This window comes from Cynocephalus volans, chromosome 11, assembly GCF_027409185.1.
Source record: "Cynocephalus volans isolate mCynVol1 chromosome 11, mCynVol1.pri, whole genome shotgun sequence".
In the NCBI taxonomy this organism is placed as follows: domain Eukaryota; kingdom Metazoa; phylum Chordata; class Mammalia; order Dermoptera; family Cynocephalidae; genus Cynocephalus; species Cynocephalus volans.
Window position 1 is genome coordinate 16,098,848 of NC_084470.1, and position 24,283 is coordinate 16,123,130.

The 24,283-nt window shown below is 38.3% G+C and overlaps 1 protein-coding gene and 1 pseudogene across 1 annotated transcript in view; one reads left to right on the plus strand and one right to left on the minus strand.

Annotated features, from left to right (window-relative positions):
• SLC9A9 (solute carrier family 9 member A9) overlaps positions 1–24,283 on the plus strand; it is a 530,630-nt gene that overhangs the window by 174,011 nt on the left and 332,336 nt on the right. The gene's annotated exons all lie outside the window — the stretch shown is intronic.
• LOC134390828 (ubiquitin domain-containing protein 2-like) lies at positions 19,078–23,747 on the minus strand (annotated as a pseudogene).

Sequence of the window (24,283 nt, forward strand, 5' to 3'; positions counted from 1 at the left end):
TTGGCAGGTCTGGTGACTCCAATGAGTTCCCATTTAAAATAAAGGTAATTCTAAGTCAGAACATCTGATTTCCAAAAGTCCACACCCTCACAGTCATGGGATCTTTCTGTCTGCTGGAGCACTGGGACCCCACATGCCCCTTCCGAGCTCCCCTGAACACCATGCACTCTGGCCATGCAGGGTCAGGACTGTGTGCACCATGCTTCTGTGGCTTACCATGCCCTCCCCAGGCACAGTTGTCCACGTGCTGCTCTCTTCACTTTCTCTTGCTTGCTCGTTTGCTTCTTAAGCTTAGTTTACAGCACACGTAATGGTCTCTTTACACATCTACTTATACGTGCATCTTCCCTCTCCATGTGACACCCCATTCCCACACTCCCTGTTCAAACCATTTTCTAGTCCCTTTGAAAAGTCCTATCTAAACATTATTTAAAGGTTTTCCATGACTTTCAGGCTAAGATTTCAAACACTAGTCTCTCTACTTTTCTTTCCCTTCCCACTAAACACACATAGCACCCTGACACAACTCCCTGGTGGGATCTGCATGCCTCGGCACAAACAGAGCTCCTCCTGGGGGACCCTCCCAGCTTCTGGTTGTGCCTAATCAAGCCCTGCAACTCTTATCTCAGTTTCCCCCTTCAAGAACCACCAGCCCGCAGGCTGTGCCCCTTCCACCAGCTCCCCTCCAGCACAGCATTGCGTTTACGTGCGCACTTGCCGTTCTAGACAGTGACTATTTGAAGGCAGAGTCTAATTACTTGAAGCGCATGTTAAAAGAACAAATGAAAACCTCTTTTGTGATTTCCCTCTGTTATTTCCACCTTTGTGTGGTTTTGAAGTTTAAGAAGAGTCATCGAGCTATTCTTAAATCATGCAGAAAAAAGTTATACATTTTGATGTGAAATTAGGTATAATAAAGAGCCCAAATTATACACAGTTATGGCCTTGGCAGTGTGCCGGAGCCCTTTGGAGTGACCACACACCTTCATTTACTTTTCCATCTTCTGCCAATAAATCTCCTGCTTAAGACCCACCTCTTCAGTTTTAGTATCTTTATATTTTTAATTGTTAGCATTGTGACAATACTGTACCCTGGTATTTAGCCACATTTTAGACTAAAACAGCCTTTCTTTGCTACTCTAAGAAGCAAATGATTAATTACAACACTGTTTCTTAGGTTAAGTGTGCTCTGAATTATATTAGATGACCACAACTCTTGTACATAGCAGTGAGTAGTTGGTGCTATATCATGTTCCTGTGGTTTAAAATAATCCAGAATTGTTTGTCCTAACATAAGAGTAATTTTATTTAACATAAAAGTTTTGAAATTAACTTGTCTCTGACCCATACTGTTATTTCAAGTATGTAATAGGGAATGTCATGCCCAAACATGTATGTGTACTGGCTACAAATGAATTCCACATGATGGATTTGATTTCTGAAGGCCATTTGATAGGCTATGAAGGAAGACAAAAAACATATTGAAGAGGTCTTCAAGGATGTGTGTTTTTGAATATGGAACAAAGATATTAATTTCAGAGGCAGCATGGTAGAATAGTTAAGAAGCCTGGATTAGAAGTCAAAAGATCTCCTGCAAGAATTGCCACTAATTAACTGTGCAATTATTACAGTTGACAGTAAACCAATCCAAACTGGCATAAACAAAGAAGGAATCTCTGTTGGTTGATTTACCTAAATAGCAGGAATAGAAATGGCTCAAGAAAGGATCCAGTGAAATGAGCAGGACCCTCTCTTTCCTTACCCAAGTTCTTCATGGTTAGTTCCCTCTTCTGGTCACAAGAGGGCTGCCAGCATTTCCCACAGTGGTCTCTTCCTTCAGGAGAATAGAGCAAGAATCTTTGTGCCACCGTTCCCAGCCTAAATCTTAGTATGCCTTATAGATTCTGATGCAGTTCCAGACCCACTTGGAATTTATCCCTGTATCCAGAGGAACATACTGCATTTATTGGCTCAGATCTAAGTCACATGCTGCATGAGTTCAAGGGTGTAACTGGCTTCACTTGGAAGCACATCCGCTGAGGGAAGGCTGAATTATTCCTCAGGTAATATTGCCATAATAAAGGAAAAGTGGGTGCTGGATAGAAACATGGTAAAACAAAACCTAGATGACCACTACAGGGCTTCTGTATGACTATCATAAACTCTCCATGTTTGTTTCTGCAAAATGTAAGAATAGTTGTTCTATATGACTTACAAAATTATTCTGAGCAATAAATAAAGCAATACAGGTGGAAGGCTCTGGATTTCTTTAACCTATATAGTCTGTGCTAAATAAATATAAATATACTTACTCTAACTTATATTGTTGTTTATATCAGTATTTTTCATTCCACTTACACAGATTTCTCTGGTTTCCTTAAAATGACAACAGATAGGCCTGCTTCTAGTGAAGCATTTCTTCATAATTACCGTATTTTATGATCCAAGCAATATAGAGAATAACCATTTTTACATGTGATTTCTCCCATGAAGAATGAATCACTTAGTTGAGACATACTGTCTAAAGTAGATAAATCAAGAAATAGAGATTGAAGTATATTACTTAACGTAATAAAGTACTCACAACCAAAATTGATATTACTCATGAAGTTAAGTGGAGGAGGGGAGAGGCAAAGGAAGGTCTGAGTTAACTAAAATTCCACAGTTCTCACAGTAAGAAATCATTAGATGCTATGCGGAGCTGATAAGTCAAGAGACAGAGGTGTATGCATATTATTAAGAGTCACAGGACAACCACTGGAAAATAATAAAAACATAAGTGGTTAAAAGCAGATACCTTTGCTGTGCAGGACCATGAGCTAGGGAAAGGGAAAAAGATAAGTTAACTATTTTATATCCTTCAATACTGTCTGAATGTTTTTAATGTGTTTAAATTATATTTATTTAAATATTCTTCTTCAAGTGATCAAAAGAAAAGCCTATTTATTTGATGACAATAGAGTCAAGCAATCCTAGCAGGCAGAAACCACTACAAAAGGATTAAGTGACAAATGATAAACCCAGGAAAGCATTTTCAACACACATTGATGGATTGATTAATGGTCTTCATAATATACATAATGCATTTTTAATCTCCTAAATATAACAAATTTACTAGTTATGTTACTTTGGGTAAGTTACTTAACCTCTCTGTGTCTCTACTGCCTCATTTGCAAAATAGGGGTGGTAATGGCACTTACCTCATTGGATGGGATTAAAACACCCAGAAAAGGGCCTGGCTACTAACACTCAATGCACGTTAAATGTTAGCTGCTGCTACTACTCCTACCATCAAAGACCAATAATAGAAGATAAGCAAAACAGAATAATCAGCAAAAAATATAAATAGGCAATAAACAAAAGAAGAAACATAAATTAGTAAATCTACTAAATAAGATCATCTTCACTAATAACAAAATAAAACAAATTCAGCCAACAATGGAGTTTCATTTTTTACCTAGCAAATCTTCAGAACTCAAGAAAGAATAATCATACTTGGGATAAGTTAGTTAGGGTTTGGGAAATGTGCACCCTTCTACATTACTGGTGAAAGAAAAAAGTGATAAAACTTTTACAAAGGTAATTTAGCAATATTTACTAAGAGTCAGAATTTCTGAATCACTTGATCCAGCAATTTTATTTGTAGAAATTCATCATAAAAAGTAGCTAAGGGCATGTGCAGCAGTTTTACCTTAGAGATGAGTGTATTGATTTGAGCAGAAAGTTATGCACAATGGTTACTAGGTGGTTAAGTAAATTGTAATACGTTAATATCATGGAAACCTATGCAGTCATTTAAAAAACAATAGAGAAAAATGTACTGATAGGAAAAGAAAGTCACAATATATTTTTTAAGTAAATAAGGGAATTTAATATACAATAAGATCTAGTTTGGTTAAAAAACCACAGCCAAATTTATGTGTGTGTATATGTATAAAATTAAAATATGTTATGATATATAATTATATTATATATTATATTTTATATATCAATGTAAATGTATTATATTTATATGTTATATTTAAATATATAAATATACATAAACATATAAATATATATAAAATTATATTTTATATTATAACACATTATATATAATTATGTATTTTAATGTTATCTGTCTATCCAAATATATAGGATTTATATATATAAAATTAAAGTGTTCCATGGAATCACAGGTCATTTTTATTTTCTTCTTTTGGCTTATATATATTTATTGGGAATAGAGTGAACTACTTATGATCTGGCCCAAAGAATCCCCATCCACATACTTGATAATTGGCAATATTCTTTTAAATGCAGATTACGCAGAGGGAGAAGTCTGAATTTTTTTTTCTACCTATGAAACAGTAGAAAGAGGATGTTGGGTGTTTTAGGCCATTTACCTGCAAAACAGAAATATTGCCAGTATTGTACTGAAACATCTCCTTATAAAACAATTCCACAGTGTGCAAATGTCACCAGATTTTCTTAGAGATAAGATAAATACCTCTTTAAACAGGTGGCTCTTGGATGACCATAAATACATATTAGGTGCTTTTGTTCCCTGTTAAGCAACTGCTTATAAGGAAATTCAATGTAGATCATTAAAAGAGAGGGGAAAAGAGAGCACCAATTTTCTCTTTTTAAATGAGAGTGTTATGCTGCTTATGAGTATTTACTAGAAAATGTCATTTAATGTGTGATACAGCTGAAAGCTTGCCACTTAGAGTGAGTGATGTTTTGAAAGACCATTTTTTGTATAGCCTATGCATCTTAAGGGAAATTTAACATGGAAGGTAATGGAATGGCTGTGAGACTCAAACAACCATGGAACTAGGAGGAACCTTGCGATACCATCCAGCCATCCAACAAAAATGTACTAGGGACCTGTCTGTGCCGGACATTATGCTAAGTGTTGGTGATACAGATCAGACAGGCACAGTCATTCATCCCTGCCATCAATAACCCCTCATTAAAATAGGAAAACAATAGCTAGAGCAGGATTTAATATGTGCAACAAAACCTTGCTCTAAAAATCATCTCAGAAAATACTTATGTAGGGTTTGGCTATAAAAATATGTCCCTAAGGAAATTCCATTGTTATTCTTGGTAACATCATCTCTAAGTAGATTGCAAACTTCTTGAAGGCAAATTACTCTTTTCTTTATCCCCCACACATCCATCTAATTATTTGGTAGGTTCTCCAATAATCACTGAATGAGTGAGTTAATATACCCCTTCAGATGCAGGTGGGGATATATTACTAGTCTTCTCATTAAAACCTATTCCGGAGCATGGGTGTGCCATATTCTTTTACACTGCTCCTTACAACTACTTGAAAAGCCTTATTAGTTACCCTCACTAGCTCTACTTCTTCTCCCATTTGATCCATACTTGGAAACACAGAGGTGATAAGAAGGGGTCCCCTTTTGATGAGAATAAACTGGAATTGTTACCATAACCAGAAACTATAATATTTCTCATAAATCTGCTTACTTAAAAACAAGTTTCTTATATCTTGACACATCTCTCTGAAGGTAATTCACTTTGATATTTTCCGTGGAAATTGATAATCAGCATGAAATTCATTTATTTTGATGCCTGTCTAGATACTGGTGTGATACATAATTTAAAAAAAAAAAAAAAAAAAGGTATGGCCTTTTTTGTTTAAGGACTCCCTGTCCTGGCAGTCAATTCCATACTGACTTCATTTCTCAGACACCAGGTGGCCTCACATGGCAGGAATGGGAAGGCCACCCTGGGATCTTTAGAAAGAGTCTGGGAAGCAGTGCTCAGCTGACTTCCAGCTTGAAGTCAGAGCACTGGTTGTTTGCTGCCCACACCCCTGCCTGCTGCTGCTGGCTTGTTTGTTTTTTCTCATTCCTGGTCCCTGCTTCCCATTTCCTGGATATGACTCTAGCATCTCCTCTACCCTAGTTCTTAACATCCCTGTTCAGATTACTAGGCTTGTCGTGTGACTCAGTCCCTTGTGTCTCAGATTAGATTTGATGTTCACTAACTGCTTCTCTGGAATTCAGCCCCATGACTTAGAACTTGCCTTGCTCATGTCAAGCCATGCACGGCAAATTAGCCTACCATAAATGAATGAATGAATGAATGAATGAATAGATGATCTAGGTTGATGTTTTCTTATCTCAAGTTCATTGTACTTTAATTTATTAGTGTATAAGTCAGATGTAAGTGACAGAAACCTGATTCAAATTAGCTTAAGCAAAAGGAATTTATTGGCCTATTTAACAGGGGTTGAGCTGTCTCTGGGCATGCCAGGCTCAGGGATTCAAACACTTCTGTCTAGTATTTATCTTTCTCTCTTGTCCCTGTTCCGAGAGCTAGCCGTCTTCTTTCCTAACTGCAGATAGATGGCTTATGCTATGGAGCAGGAGGGGGTGACTAATGGCATCTCCGGGGTTATAATTTTTTAGCTAAAACTAACACTTTATTTTCCTAATATTTGCATATCAGTCACAAAGACTCCGATTGGCTCTGCTTGTATCAGTAGACCACCCCTAGGCCAATCACATAGTACTCCTAGGGACTTAAACATGGCGATTGGTCAGATCTCAATCATATACCCATCCCTGTGACCCGTGGCATGGGATCTATTTTTAGAGAAAAGAGGTTGGAGGACAAGAATAATGGACACCGCAGAACAATAACCATCGTATTTCATGATAATAGAATGTTCAGAGCATGGTGGATTGAATTGAAGCAGATAAGCCCTATACCACCACAAACTCAAAGAAATGCTTTCCTTAAAAAGACAAACATGCTTTTCTAAGTGCAGGCTTGATTTTGAAGGAAGGAAAAGAAAATTACTTAGGTATGACAAACAAGAGAGAAATTACAGCAAGAGCGGGAAGCTACCACTGCAGTGGTCACATGATTTTATAGGACATACAAGCCTGGAGGTTTCAGAGTAGAATCTTACTTCCATGTGGAAATCAGAGCCCTGTGTATAGGTTCACTCGTGGTAATAAAACTTGAGCAAAGTTGTTTGAATAAGGCCTGGAGTTTCAAAGTGTGCCTTTGGTAACATAAACTTTGTCCATCAGCCTTAAGAAATAGTGAGAAGGGTTGCCATCTGTCTGGAATTTGTGAATTCAAAATCCCTAGCCTGGGCAGTTGTGATATAGGAAATGAAAGCCAATAAGTTAACATAAAAAGTTTTCGGGACTGTTGAAACAACTGCATCAGTCTCATTCCCCCCTCCTATTTCCAAATATGTCAAAACTGCCCTAAAGTGATACTTTCACAATCCAGGCACATGGAAGCTCACAGGAAAAAAACTACCTTCCTGAAAATATGCTTACACTCAAGATGTACAGACAACAAGGGGAAATAACTCCACCATGAAGGAAAGCCAGGAGATAAGCAAACAAAAGTAGATCAGAAGAACAAGCACCCTAAGGAAATAAATCAGAAGTTAGAAAAGTCTGAGAAAGATTATAAAATGGGCATATTAAAAAATGAGCAAAGGAGTAAATAGAAGAGCAGAGGAAAATTAGGAAAAAATAGTAAAAACAGACCTTTTCAAAATGAAAAATGCAGATATTGACATTAAAAAACCAAGTAAATGTCATAAATGGCATATTAAACCAACTGGCCAAACAGAAGATGAAGCTGGCAAATGATCCAGAATGCAGCACAGATAAAAAACATGAAAGGCTGGTTAAGAGACATGAAGGATAGCATTTTAAAAAAATCCATAAAATCTTAAAAGCAGAAACTAAAGAGAATCAGTTTGTGGCAATATTTGAAGAGATAAAAAGATAGTAATTTTCCAGAATTAAAGGGAAAAATTGAAATTATGTCCAGAGCTGGATAAATTAAAATGAATCCATGTTCAAATATATTGTAGGTTTTAGTTTTGTTGTGTTTTTTAATTTTAAAGAATTTATTTGAACAAACAGCAGTTCGTTAATTGGGCAGGTTGGGGCTCCACCAAGAGGACAGAAGGAGAAAACTCTTAGGAAGTGTTTGAGGAAACAAGAAAAAGAAAGTGTTTGATTGGTTAAAGTGTAGTGAAATGTGAGATCATCAAAGACAAAGTGGAAATCTTAAAAGCAACCAGAGAGGAAAGATGGATTACTTACACAGAAGATTACTTACACTTTCTTACAATTTGGACGGCAACAGGTTTCTCATTGGCAATAATAGCTGCCAGAAGACAGAGGAATAATATGTTCAAAGTATTGCAGGAAGATAACCAACAGACTAGGTTCTAAATTAAACTAAAATTTTTTTTAGGATAATATTGAAGTACACTTTCAGATAGATAGTTTATCACTCGTAGATCATCAGTGGTAGAACTTCCAAAGGATAAAACTAAGTAGAAATAAGAAAGTGAATTCAGAAAGAAGTGAGAAGCAATGACGGCTGAGCAAAGAAATTGGTAGAAACATTCATAAATCTAATCAGGAATGACTGTGACAATAATAACCGTGATGATTAATGGGGAGAGGAAAATAAAGCAGAACCAGTTACTCCATAATCCACTACAGTATTCAAAGATGGTGGACACTGGGTGGTCATGGAAGAGAGACAATGTGTCTAGACAAAGTGGAGACACAGCAAAATACCTGTTTATTAAAGCTATCCAATTTTCACTCAAGCAACCCTCCTTATCAAATGGTGCAAGAGTCTGACAACAGATAATCCTTTTCAATCTGTCATAGAAATGCTGAAATTGAACTATGTCTGCCAAGAAAGTGTAGGTAGTCTTTAACAATTTCAAACTGTGCAAAGGATACTTATGTATTAGGAAACTGATTATTTTCCTTGGTCGCCCTTCATTTTTCTCTCCAGAATTTTAGGTCTCTCCTTTGGTGTCTCCAACCATGGAATTAGTCAAGCTCTCTCTGGAGGGTGTCCTTCACCACTGCCTTTGCCTTCCTGGTTTCTTTTACTCTCTGTTCTGATGGTCTCATGCTGTTATTGCCAGATTTATGATCCACACTAGGAATCCACCCGCTCAGTTCTCTCCAGTTGCTGGGGGTGGAGGTTACCTCCACAGTGGTATGCAGGGGACATTATCTGCCATACCAGTAGTTGATATGCTATTTAATGGAGATGTTTTAAAATTGTCCTTTATGTGCACAAGTCAATTGAAGCTGATTTTTCTAGGCAATATACCAGTTTCGAGAGAGAGTCGTTCTGTCTCCTGCTATATATCGTCACTAAGTCATGGTAGCTCCTTATTCATTTTAACCCCCTGTTTGAAAATGTGTCCCTCTAGGTTGGAGGGCCCAGTGATGTTCTCTAGTCTGGGCCCAGAATGACCAGCCATGTACTGAGAGTGACTTGCACTAAGCAAAATTCACATGAAGCAAGGGGGAACCAGGGTGCTGATATAACAAACACTAGGAAATTACGGACCCAAGAACAAGAGTATACATGCTGGTATGATCGGTTCGTTTTCTTCCTACAGTCAAGCTACTTAGGAAGCTGAAACGTGATCAGCATCCATTTGATTAATTTGCCACAGGAAATTACTGTCATCGGGATTTCACGTACCCTGAAGATCCTAAGATAAAAGCAGACTTTCCTGTAGGCAGCCCTGCATTTAAAAAGAAATAATCACAGAAGGTTGCATGGTGAGCATGGAACAGATGACAGCAGATTGATGCGTCAGTGCTTATCTGCATCTGCACCTAAGTAGTGTTGTTTTTCCAATGGGACTTGAAATTTTGAGGTGCTTCACAACCACCCCCTGAATCTATCCCAACATTTAGGATAATTAAAAGTTCATCAGAATGTAGTAAGGTAACTAAATCTGGCTGTCCCACCACTACGCAAAGCTGGGATGGTGATTTGCCATATTTGATTCTGTGATTTCTCTCAATCCTTCCGTGACTAACCGACCCTTGCGACTGACACATTGCACTTTTGCCGCTATACGTGAATGCCATTTTTCTCAAGCTAATGTCCTCTACTATCTGGTGAGGGAATGATAATGATTCCCCTCCTCTCTCTGTGTCCATTCACGAGATGGTGCCTAGCGACAGATTGTAGTTCAGAACTAGGGACCAGGGACATCTATGAGAAGAACGAGTCCTGACTTCAGCATCGTAGGAGGTGAGCTTTCCAAAGGTTGCTGAACTAGCTTTTGGTAACAACATGATCTAAAACGCTGCATGCTAAAGTTTTTGATGAGGTCATAAACTTCTTTTAGAGTCTGCAGAAAGCTATGGCTCTTATCTCAGAGCCAAAGAGATGCACCTAAACAAAAGGACAAAGCTCTATAAATAGTTTCAGGAGCTCTGGATTAAGAATTTTTCATCCTAAGGCACATTTTCTTTCTAATGCACTTAAGCCTGACTTCTCATTCTGAACAACCAAGGAAATGCTTTTTATTTCAGGTGATCAATTCTGAATTCTTTTCTAAGAAAAAATTTTCCAGAGAACAAGGGGGCAAACCAATATGCAATCATAATTTTGGTCTAAATTAAAAACTCTCTCTTGGCCTAGAGAATATAATCTGTTCATATTACTTGGGCTTTGTAATGAATTTACATGGCAGGCTTATTGCAGGTTTTGTGTGGGCTTTGCCTCACTGGGGCACGTAATGCTTAGGGAATCTGATTAAAACTTTGGGAAGGAGCAGCTGTTCAGCAATAGAGGGTGAACTCAGGGCCCATCTTTCAGAGCCTGACTGCAAGGCCTGACATCCTCACCAGCTATTGGATGATGAATGCACTGTCTTTGAATGCCCAACTCCTGTGTTAATAGCTTTAAAATATTGGTTGTTTATGAGAAAGCAGTTGGGAGTTCTTAACAATTTTCCTGTCCCAGGAGCCCTCGAATACATCATTTTTTTCATTGCCAGTATGGCAGGCAGTGTTGAAGGGAAAAGGACAAAATCCTTTCACTATTTAGATGTTCTTCATGGGTTGACAGCAAGAGTTTCTTATTTCAAAAGACAGTGGAGTGAATTCCCAGAAAATCCTTATATGAAATGAGATAAATAAAATTCAGACCACCCTCTTATCGGCATTATCCTGTAATATCAGAATCATAATGTAGTTTCATCTGATTTTTCTAAAGGTGCTTACTTCAAATTGAATATATGAAAATCAAACTCTGAAGCTGTGCCAAATGGCTTATTTTCAGAATGGCAGTCAAATGGTCAAATTTGATATAATGCCTTTAATGTGTGATATATTTGTGACCATTAAATTAAATCTTCACCTTCATATCTTTGGAGGTTTGTCCTTTTTTCTCTTCATCCCCATCCCAATCCCCACCTGCCTACTTTGATTTTAGGGAGATTAGAATATCTTCCAAGGGAGTTAATTCTTACTTCTGTGATAGTTGATCCTTTAAATGTACAGACATTTTCTGTTGTTCTAATAGCTGTCCACTGTTAGCCTTTTCATTAGCATGTTATAAGAAAAAGTTATGAAAAGTAGAAATATATATACATGTATGTGCTCAATTTTCTTTTTATGAGTAATTCTGGTAAACATTTTGGTGGAAAAACTTTAATTTTAGAAGACACTTCAGATGTGGATAGTGTGTGTTTCTGCTCTCCATGGACACATGAAGGCTGGGCTGGGAGTTCAAATTCTGACTCTCTCATTTCTAACCTTTTACCGTTGAGCAAGTCCATCAATTTCTTCAAGTTGGCTTTCTCATTTTATGAAGATAACAGCTTTCATATATGTATCTATCCTCATTTTAAAGAATAAAAATCTGTTGGGATTTTAGAAGAGAGATTACGCTGAAGCTATAGATTATGAAAGCAGATAAGATCGATTTTAGGGGGAAACAAAACTGTAGAAAACCGAAGCCTACAACATGTATAATCACTTATTAGGATGAGTATATCCATAAAACACAGATGAATAGAAATTTAAAAAGTAAAATCATAGCAATTTAAAATATGAAAATCAAAAATAAAATACTTAATAGATGCGTTGATGTGATTGTCTACTTAGAAGATACCAGAGACTCCAATGGCAAAATATTAGAGAACTCAGAGATCTGGCTGGACAGAAGACTGACACGCAAAAATCAATCACTTTCCTAAACTTTGGCAACAATTTATGATAAAGTACAATGGGAAAAATCATTTTGTTCACAATAGCGTTTAAAAATTTTTAAATAATTAGAATAGCATTAAATAATAAATGTTCAAGATATCTGAGAAGAAAAATCTCAAGTTTAGTAAAGAACAAAAAAGACAACTTCAGTAATAAACGCGGACACTTGCTATGAGGTAGAGGACGGGAGGATCCAGTGTTATAAAGTAGGCAACTCCCCCCACCCCAAGTGAACTATATCTTCAGTGTAACCTCACTTCTAAAATCCCAACAAACTTTTTAAAAGGTGATTCTGAAATTTATCTGGAGCTTCTGCGTAAGACAGCAGATTAAAACCTTTTTACTCAGGTAGACTCCCTCAGAGCAAACTAAAACCAAGAGACACACTGAAAAATAGAAAAATTTTGTAGCTCGTAAAACAAGGAAATAGTTACAACTCCAAACCATAAACCATGAGATATTTAAGCACGAAGTATCGCTGCCACATAATGTGAAGTCATAAACAAGAGATAGCAAAATGCTGAGCCAAATCAGTTCCTCTCAGACCTGGCAGCTCATCACATTTCTAAAGAACCAGCCGATATTCCATTGTTCAGAGCACAGTTAAGATCAGCCTGGATGGGCTAAGGGAGAAATGGGGGGAAATAGTCTGAACCTTCAAAACGGCAGATGAGTAGAGATCGCGTGACTCACACTCTGGTTTCCCAGCCAGGGCACTGATGGAGGCCGTCTGCATGGAAGGGGGCTGGGGCAGCAATTTCCAAATCAAGACATAATTCACCTGCAACTTCTGAGGCTTTTCTCTCTGCCACCTCAATCTGAATGCTGTCAGCTACAAAAAAGATATATTCCCAACAGAAATGAATTCACAGATTTGGAGACGGATGCTTGAGGCAACCTGTAGCAGTTTGAAAGGATGGCCCCCAAATTCTTTGACACTTCTTCCACTCAGAAGTGGATCTAGTTCTCTCCCCTTGCATCTATAGAGTACAGAGGAGGAGAGGCCGTGCCAGTTTCCAGGCCCGGGCCTTAGGAAACTAGCGGCTTCCTCTTTCCGTCCCTTGGAACCCAGCCACTTTGTGTGGAAGCCAAGCTGCTCTGTGGAGAGTTACACCTAGAGAGGGAACGACAGCTGGCTGGACTTGCCAGACATGTGGGTGATCCATATTTGAAGCAGATCTTGCAACCCCATTTGAGCTGCCCCTGCTGATAACCATCCGGAGCAGAAGTGAGCTGAACCCACTGAGCCCTGCCGAACTGCAGAAATGGGAACAAAATAACTGATTGCTGTTTTACGCCACTAAGCTGTGGGGTAGCTTGCTATGCAACAATAAATAATCAGAACAAAACCTAAATTAAAACTGCAGTTGCCGTCAGCTTTCTCCACCCTATTTCACCCCTTTCCCTGCATTATTATTTAATAAATGACCAGTCTTTTTAAGAGATGAGTAATAATCAAAAAGGAGGGAGTGGTACATGATCATTGAAACTGCAAAGTAATTTTTTTTTTAAATCGTGGAGGAAATATGAGCCAAAGAAGAGCCTGCAATCCCCAAACAGATTTATCAAAGTATTACAGAAAAGATTGAGACAAAGCACTAATCATTATCATGGACTTACAGACAATATGGATCTCTCTCTCTCTGTAAAGATCGAGCAAACAAAAATGTCCAAAGAACAGATTCAAGATTTCATAGAAGAGACATAGAAAAACTAAGAAAGTTTAAAAGTGTGCTGGCAATACTCAGAAGAGAAACTGGACAGAGAAATAAAATTACCAAAGAGACAAAAGACACTTTAGAAGTAACAAAACTAGAATAAACTTCTCTGAAAACATTTTTACAGACATAGAAGATAGATTTAAGGAAATAACACAAAACAAAGTAGAAAGGAAAAAGAGACATAATAAAGACTATAGAGGGTATGATAGGAATGAATGACAGACCATGGATGGTTTTGAAGAAGATGACACGTGGAAAATATTTTGAAACATGGTAAAACAGTATTTTCCTGAAATGATGTAATAAGTGGATTGAAAGACTTAAAGAACCCACTGGTTTCCAAGAAAATTTCATTTGGGATTATCAGTACCATAAGTTTATCTGGTAACGTTACTGAATTTAAAGTTTAAAGAAGGAATTATGAGGGCATCTATGCAGAAAATTCAAGTCCCTTACAAAAGCAGAAATAGTTAGGTTGGTCTTCAACTTCACTACAGTGACATTCAATTTCAGAAAATGGAAAAGCACCACATTTTCACTTCTGAAGGAAAGAATGTGAAATCCGAGCCAAATTGTCCTTTCTATAGAAAGGCAACAGGTTGTGTGTTTTAATAAATAGTGTGGTACAATGGGCTATTCCTTTGGGAGAAAAAGTTAAATACCTAATTCACATCATTCCTGAAAAGAAAAGAAACTCTAGAAGAGTTACAGAGCTAAGTGTATAAATATTAGCTATAAAAAATTAGGAGATTTTTTTTATAATTTGGGGATGTTATGGTCTTCCTAAGTAAGATTCAAAACCTAGGAGCAAGAAAGAAAAAAATTAAACAATTTAACTATACACAAATTTTGAAAGGTAAATAACAGCATCAATAGTTGAAAGACAAATGATGGACTAGAAGAAAATATTTGCAATATCCTTGACAGTTTTAACATCTTAAATATTCAGTGAACACCTACAAATCAATGTGAAAAAGATAACACAATAAAAAATGGAACAAAAATATGAAGTAGTTTACAGATATGTGTGTGTGTGTGTGTGTGTGTGTGTGTGTGTAGATAAAGATATTTCTGTATACATATGATCAGTGTTTGTAAGAATGAAGAAAATTGGGCACTTATATACTTTTTGCTAGTGTCAGCCAAAATTTTCAATGTGTTCAACAAAGCTGCTTCTAGTAATCTACCTCAAGAAATATTTGCTTACATCGACAAAGATACTGACATATGGCATCATTGCAATAACCATGAAAAATATAAACAGTCAAAGTGTCTCTTGACAAGGAAGGGATTAAACATTGTGCTGCGTGCAAGCTATGAAAAGCTTTGGAGCCTTTTTAAAATGTATGACATGGAAAAAGCTCTAAGACATTCTAAGTTACAAAGTAAAGTTTCTGAAAAAATGCATATCTTATAATAGCATCTATTCAAAAAATTATATCTGTGTGTAAGTGCATCTAAATGTAAGGAAATGGCTTTTGGCGTTTTACTTTATATACTTTTACATAGTCTTAATCTTTAAGGCAGAGAGTATGTTATTGTTTTACTTCTGTAATAAAAATGATCTAAGTAATAAATGCATTTTTAATGGGAATAAAAGTATCTCCTCTGCTCATCTAATGGAAATTTCAAGTTGTGTTTACTGCTGTATCCTGACCACCTATGACCGGCCTACCCATTGGCCCTCGATTGTTAGCAGATCTCTATCTACTAATGAATAAATGAAAGGGTTGTGGTGGGGCCCACTGGGAAGATGCTTGTGAAAGACTTATACAAGCAGAGGGCATTTATGTGACAGCAAAATATGATTCTAAATGATGGAAATAAAACCATAGGAATGTGTGTGTCTCTGAGGCCAGAACAATTTACTGAAAATTGAAATCTTTGGCCAACGAACCAGTTGTTTGACTGATTAGTTTGGTGACTTTGGAACAGAATAGGCCCAACCAGACATTATAGAGCCTTAATACCCATGCTGAAAGTTATGTCCAGGTTTGTAGAACAGTTACATTAGTCTCCCAAACCATGGAAATAGCTTATCAAAACAGCCAAATATGAAATATATTGCCCAATGTGTGGACTTCCAAAAATATTAATGAAACTTTCCTATAGCCTCAAACCAAACTCCACATTTTCCACTTGTTATTTTTCATTTGAAGTTCCAAATTCCTAACCACATCATAATGTTTAAGAGATATTAGATTTATGCATTATGAACTTGTCTCAGAAAAAATATTTTTGTATGAAATCAAAATGCATTGCAAGTGATGGTCCAGAACGCAGGCAATAAGGACTGGTGGAGGTGGAGGGTGCTAAGTGACTGATGGGTAAGTGCCCACCCAAAATGCTGCAAGTTCCATTTTCACTGTAAACAGTGCATTGGCCAAACATAATTGAATGTGACCAGTTTGCGACCCTCCAGTTTAATTGCCAGAAACCCTCCACTTCCATTCGAATCTTTTCATTGCCCCCTCATCTCAGGCCACTCTCATTTCCACCTTTATTCCTTTGTGCTTGCTGTTTTATCCACCAGGAATTCCTTCCAAGTTTTTTGTCTCTAAATGGCAATCACTTTGCAAGAACTTTTCAGCTATGGATTCTCTTCTCTGAACCCTCACAGAAAGCTTAATTTGGTACTACAGACTCTCAGCATGAGACAGAGAGGTAAAGGTCTATCAGTCATGGATAGGACTGATTTCCAGCACGATCGGCATGAGGTCACTCCACCCCCATGACCCTTGAGGAGCAGCGAGCTCTTCCACTCATCTCTTCCCCACTTCCCTATATCTTCAAGCCATTGGTCCTGGTCCCACCCCTGGGAGTCGTGCAGTAACCAGCAGTCTGTTTTCTTGGGCCTGCCGAGTATCAACTGGCACAGTATTTTTTTTTTTAGCAAAATCTGAATTTGTTACCCAAATTTAAAAATCAAGAGAATTAACCTAGAAGTCCGGATTTCTGGTTTCTTTTGAAAAAACTGGAAGGTGCAGTAATATTGGGAAAGCATAGATACATCTCCCGAGATGTGTCACAGTTAGCTGGCATTAAGAAGTAGCTGCCCCTCCCCTTTAACCCAGACACAACACCTCCAGTTGGAGCCCAGGGATCAGTCACCATGGTTTGCATGGTGGTTTTTATGGAAGAGTTCACCAGAAAGGCCATATCTCCTGTGCTCGTGTCTATATCAAAGGAGGAAGAGTAAAATAGTGAGCCTGTCCCCACTCCTCACATTGCCTGCTCAGCCCCTGTGGAAATTGGAATTTGCCACCCTTAGTATTGAACAAGAACACCCTCTCTTTGATATGAAAGCCTTTAAATATTAGAAAAAGTAAAACTATCAAGAATTAAATGTTTTCTCCTGTGCAAATACCTATTCTGTTTCAATAATACTGAGTTCTCATTCCATTCATGATCCAAGTTGCTCTCCTGTGAACAAGTTTGCCTCTGTGTTTTCAAAAATGCATTAGAATTTTTGACCCAAATGCAGGGATTATTTTTAATCCCTACTAAATTTTTTTTGGATTTATGCAGGACATGTGGCTTCTTATCTGAAACCCGTGGACTAATTTGGAGAATTTAGAGTGAGAGGGAGGAAAAATTAAGTAATTGGGTATTGATTTATGTAGCAATAAAATCCAGTGTTTCTAGTAGCTTAGCAGAGAGCTCTATTTAGGAACTTATTCTGCTTAATATTTTTATTAATGATTGAGATCACAGAAAAGATTGCAGGCTCATCAAATGTGCAATTGATATGAATCTGAGAGGTATAGCAAATATACTGAACAAAATATCAAGATTCCTAAAAGATAACAACAGGCTAGAGAAAGAGACTACCATGTGTATTTAAGGTTAGTTAGACATAACTAGTCTCTGCATTATTGATTATTATCTTATAATCATCCTACCAGATTTTGTTTTAGGCTATGGGCTGATGAATAACCCTACGTTTGAGCATTTCCAAACAAAAATACATTAAGCAAAGTCTATACTATTCAGAAAGTACATCCCCTAATATGTTGTAAAATCCATGTGGGGTGGGACCATGTCTGTTTTCCTCACCAACATATCCCCATCACTCAGCTTAGTTTCTGGAATGAAGAGATGCATAATACATTTTTTTTGAGTGATCATATTTTGGAGATCAGATGAGCTGTCAAACTTAATGATTATCCATTAATTGATTAATGATTTGGGTGGACAGATCATTTATTTCTTCAGTGCTTCCACCCATGTGGTGACTGGTTGAAGTCAGTTACATTTGAAGAATATTTCCTCTTTCTCTTGATGATATTACCTCAAAGATGACTTCTTTACATGCAGATGCTCCAGAGGAAAACAGGGAGATGGTCACGAATTTTACCCCAGAGAGACATTAGTTAGTTAAACATTGCTAGTGATGGCATTCGTGTCTGTTTTAATCTCTTTGGCAAAAGAAAAATACTTGAGTGAACTACATTTAATTTTTTTTTTTTTTTTTGCACAAGAAGAAATTTTGAATGTATTAATCTCGGAGAAAATAAAATAGTTTGACTATGACATTTCAAATGCGTATTTCATTGTATACTTTGGGTCTGATTTATGACATCTGTAAAATGAGAGTGTTGACTAAATGCCTCCTAATTTTATGTAATGTAACTCTTATACCGCCAAAGTATACTTCAGAAAATTATTTTACAGTTCAGAAAATGACTGGTCTAACAGAAAAAATCAATTTAAATGACTCAAATATGCCTCTATAGTCCATCTTACTAACTGAGTATTATAGAGTGAGTCATTACGGTACTCTCTCTCTTGTATTCTTCCATGCCTCATCTTCCATCTAGCTGTCGCTTAGGAAAATAGCTTCTGCCTCCTAGTTGCTCACATTCTAAACAAAAGCATGCTCCTTCTAAGTGGTCACAAACAGTGAGAAAGTTGTATTTTTCCTAAGGGTCTCTAGAAGGGATTAATATATATTTGAGGGGAGCCCCAGGAAAGAATACAGAATACATTAAATATAGATACATTAAATAAATAATGACTTGGCCTCCTGGCAGCTCACAGTTTAATTAAAGAAATAAGTGTTCATCTCCACCCAAACTTGTACATTACAGCTTCCTGCTAATTTTTTTTTTTTTTTTTTTGTCGTCTTATATTTTATTAATTATTTTTCTGGATTTCAACCACAGGTGAAATTTTTTTACTGGTAATTCCTCAGAACTAAATCCATTCATTGGGAATTCAGAGCAGTGAAAATAAATTTCACACCATAGAGTAGGAAATGACAACAACAATGAGAAGGAGCAGAAGGGATCTGGGGACCAGCATGCAGGACCAGTTCAGTTCTCAACTGGCATTGGGTTTTGCAAAGGCTAGCTCACTGTAACCTGTACAGTGTAGTCCTCTGGAATCTTTGGGAAGCTCTTCCAACTTCTGTTGGTGAGAGGTCCACCAGAAAAGAACCACCACTGATGACTTGGGTCCACTCCTGCTGCTGCCTGTAACTGCCTCTGCATGTGCAATACTGTGTCCATGCTGTGTACCATACAGTCTGACAGCTTTACCTGTGGAAAGGTGCAAATAGAGCTGGCATTAATATCCAGAATAGGTGGTGGCTCAGGAACATCCAGCATCTCTATGTGGCTCTTTTCTCTATTGTGTTGACTGCTGGTGCCCAGCAATAGACTGGAGGCTGATAGCTACTCCCCAGCTCATCACAGTGCTCTGTAAGTATATCATGTGCTAATGTTACATTTGCACCATCAGTGCTTGCTTGGGCCAGTTTGTGATCATTGCTTTTAATAACATGTGCAGCATCCTTCAAGCTTCCCTTTACAGCCTTCAAAAGTGGGTGCAGGATCCCAAAATTTATCCCTCTTGCTGTGCAGTTGTCCATTTGTCGTGAGATAATTGCTTTTCCATTTTGGTTTCTCCTTTTTCAAAGGCAGGTTATGACCTAGAACAACTCTGATGCCCTCCAAGTTCTCACTAAGGCCACCTGAGGAGTCAAGCAGGCACCCACAAATCCACCCATGGGGGGTCCCTGGTGCCTTGTCCACCACCTTGGGGTGCTTGTCCTGTCCCACCACCAGGCAGCTCTGCACAGTTGCACTGCTCCACTTGCCCCCCACAGCCCAGCTCCCTGCTGATTTTTATTATTGAATGTTTATTATGTGTTCTGTATTGGTAAGTGATTTACATACACCATCTCATTCAATGCTCCCAGCAGCAATGCTATGCATACTTCTTACCCCTCTTAATTGATGAGAAAACTGAGGCTCAAAGAGGTTACACTACTTGCCCCAAACCCCTCAGCTAGGAAGTGGCAAAACTTAGGATGGATCCACTGCTCAGAAAACTGCTACAATTTGAAGTGAGATAAATGGAATAAATGTCAAAGGAAAGAAATCAAAAAGGTCCTAGATGAGTAGGACCACCCTGCAAATGAACCAAAGCACTGTGGCGTGGCTCCCAGAGCTGGGGACTGCCAGGGACGGCAAATTCCCTCAGCCTCTCCACCACTGTACAGCTGAGACACGGCTGTGACAAGGGGCCCGGTGGGAAAGGTATAGGGTGACCCAGAGACAACCTGCATTGAAACTCCGCCTCTACTACTTCCTAATGACCCTGGACAAGTTATTTAACCTTTTCGACCTTCAGCAAAATAAAGGTGCCACTTTTGTGAACACTCAATGAGATGGGCTCTTTGTAAACTGTAAAACATCATGGAAACAGTATTTATGAAGGTACTTGAAAAAGTTCATGAAAATAGTCATATTATCTTTTAATTCTATTTTTTCAAGAACTTTTTGAAGTACTCTAGCATTATTTGACCTCTTTTTTTGGTGGGGCCAGAGGTTGCTGGGGTACTGAGAAAGAAAGGTTGTTCTTAGAAGTTCTTCAACTCAGTTCTTCCCTAAACCACTGGCCATGTGTCAGCTAGAGGGTACTGGAGATTAAGGAGGACTAGTTTATCCTCTTACCTAAAGCCATTGTCCTGGTAAAATGAGGATTTATGTGGCTTTCCTCAGGACTGACACAGCATGATACCACGAGATGAATTTTTATCTAGGACAATGCAAAACATTGTACACATGCATTACAGTTAATAAAAGCTTCTGTAAAGATCTTAATATCTGACTGCTATGCATGGGAAATGTATGTGCATTATGTATAAAATGTAAATTTTTGCAAATTTGAAAATCTCATTTTCACCAGACAAGAATAATGGTCTGGTTTGTGTTGAATAAGCTTCCTTTCTTAATATTAGTTACTGTTTGGAAATATGTTTTTTTTCTTTTTTTCCCCATACACAAACAAAATTACTCTGCTTAGAGCATTTATCACAAGTTCTCACAAAAACTGAGCAGTCTCGGATTTTGCTTCAGAAACAATGTAATCTTTGTAGTAACATCATTTTCTAGGTTTTGTTTTCAGCCTCCTTGATTTTCCTCTTCTCTTCCAGTCACTCCTGTGGACGTTCTTCAGCATCTTTCTGAAATATAAATAAAATTCAGGGCTTAGAAAATTGCTTCAGTGATTCTTCTAAATGAGTTAGATAGAGGTTTGTTGGTTATCGAGAAAAAATCCTTTCTCTTCTATAGGATTCTTTTCACTGTTACAATGAACTAGGTTGGGGAAGCTATCCCAATCTTCAAAATTGAGCGTATCATGGTTTCGCAGTCCTTTTGATGTGATGTTCCATGGAAACTTCCATTTCTCCTCTCAGAGAAAGTGTTAGTCCATTTCTGTTGCTTATAACAAAATACATGGAACTGGGTGATTTATAAAGAAAATAAAATTTATTGCTTACAGTTTCAGAGGCTGGGAAGTCCAAAGTCCAGGGAACACATCTGGTGAGAACCTTGGTGGTGGCGACAGTGATGGCAGGGTACCACATCGCAAAAATGGTGGAGCAGAGAGAGACTACCTTCTCGTGTGCTCTTCATTTTAAAGCCCTCAGAACCATACCCCTGACTACCATTATTAATCCATTCACTAAGGCACAGTCCTACAATCTAATCACTTCTTCAAGGCCCCACCTTTCAATTACTATAATAGGATTTCCCACCCTCAACAGTTACATGGGAATTAAGCTTCTAATATTTGAACTTTGGGGACACAATTCAATCAATCTACAGCAGAAGGGATCTAAACCCTCTGTGTCTTTTATCCCCCATTTGGAGAACACTAGGCTAAAATCTATAGGATATTCTATCTACTTGCTTTTTTTTTTTTCTTCAAGTAAATAGCTGTTTTGAGATTATGTCTATGTTCACAAGTGAAAGTAGCATTTCAATTTTGTAAGGTGTTACTTTTTCCTATCAGATGAGAATATATTTGAAGGATCTTACTACCAGGCAAGAAATGACTCCTCTGAGGTACGTCTAGGGAGGTTGACAAGATGGCACATCTTCTGTTACAATGCCAGGTTGAGCCTAAGGCAGGCCCTCTCCCACCCTCAGAAACCACCCGTGGTTGTAGAGACAGAATTAGGAAAGAGTGGTAAGAAGCATATGAATTCTGTACTACCTTTGAGCGCCTGGGGGTTACCTATGGTTTTTTTCTATCTGCCAGACATTCCAAATCTGAGATGCACATTGGACCCCAAGGCTCCTGACAAAGCTGTTTCTCCCTCCAGTTACCCTGATATTCCAGCCCTATTGTAGAAGGTCATGGCCACTGGTCCAGATACTTTTTTCTACAGTCTCTTCCGAAGGAATTCTTGCCCCCACCTCAACTTCTGTAATCCCCAAATCTCCCAACCCATAAAACCTTCCTGACACAGTTCCATCAGTCAGCCACACGAAGCAAGCCCAATGCCTCAGTGACCTTAGGACTCTGTTGAGGACCCCCTAGTGGGGGTTCAGAAAATGGTAGGTGTTAGTGCTTTTCCTCCAACTACTCCAGCATTCTAGGATCTCCTACTTGTATCTCAGTCCAGCTGTCTCTTGGCTGCCTTGCAAGTATTCCTAGGATCCATTTCCTCTTTTCCTTCCCTCTGCCACTACTGTAAGGCCTTCCTCAGTCCTCTCCTGGACTTCTTCAAAAGCCTCTTAACTGGTCTCACTGCCTCTTGTCTCTCTCTCCTTCAGTCCATTCTTCATGCTGCTGTCAGAGTCTTGTTCTCTAAAAGGCCAATCCGGGCAGGTCAGAGGCCTGTTTCACACTTCAGTGGCTTTTCTGTCACCTCAGGATCAAGCCAAAACTCCTTAACAAGAAATTCCAAGCTCCTCTTTGAATCACCACTACCTTTATCTCTGGCCTCTTAGGGAGTTTGTGAACTTAGATTCCTGCAAGGCTGAGATGGGTAAATGAGTGAGTTGGGCTGGGACAGAGTGGGAAGGACAGCGGGAAGATGGAGAGCCAGGCACACCTGCAGGAGGCTGCTGCCACTCAGCTCTGTCTAGTTCTCACCATGAAGAAAAGTAGACCCAAAACTGATAAAACTGGTTTTTCAAGAGAAGTAAGGAATCTTGATTTTTTTTTAACGTAAAATCTCCTAATTTTTAAAATTTAAAATGTATTTCATATTTTATTTTAAGCAAACAAATGAAAGGGCAATGAACAAGCCAAATAAAATGTTATGATCAGAGGAAGCCCATGGCGGGCAGTGTGCCTCTGCCCCTGCCTGCATCTGCTTTACTCCAGGGTTCGGCAAGCTTTCTCCTGTAAATGGCTAGATTGTAAATAATTTTGGCTTTACGGGCCATACAGTCTCAGTGGAAATTACCTAACTCTGTTTCAAAAGCTCTATGCACCAAGTAAATAAATGAGCGTGGCTGTGTTCCAATACAACTTCATTTATAAATACAGGTAGTGGGCTGGATTAGGAGCACAGCTGGCTACAGTCCGCTGACTCCTGCCTAATCAAACTAAAATCTCTGATCCTTCTCTACAGCCTCCATACAATGGTAGAGTCTATTCCTTTACCTGAAATGCCTTTTCCTTTTTCATCCACCTGGCTCGTTCCTAGGCATCCATCAAGACTGAACTCAAAAACACCCATCTTAGAACCCTCCTGACTCTTCCTAAAGCCCAGCTGTGTTAGGTGCCCTCTGGGTTCCCATTTCACTCTGAGCACTCTTCTTCCCACGTCGTACTTTCTTCTCCATTGTTTGATTTCTCTGTCTCTCTGACTAGACCATAATCATCTCTCAGGCAGGCACTTAACTAATATTTAATGTATTGAGCAAAAAAGGAGTAATTGATATATAAATAAAACTTAGACATCTAATTTAACAATGTCAAACAACGAGATCTCTTTCCTTTATCCATATTTATGAGATGCTTCCTGTGAGGTGTCACTAAATGTCCTTGGGAGAAGCCAGGAGGAGCTGTCAGTCTCCTGCAGTGGGAGTTCAGTCTGTGCTCGGCTTTGTCAGTGACTGGGCCAACTCTGACACCATCTGGACCTTGATTATTCATACCTGGAAAGTCAGCTGGGCATGATGCTGCCTGTCCCTTCGATTCCTATAATTCTCTGGGAAATTTTCTCAATATTTATAAGCAGTATAGAGTGATACAGTTAAACACTGTTTAATG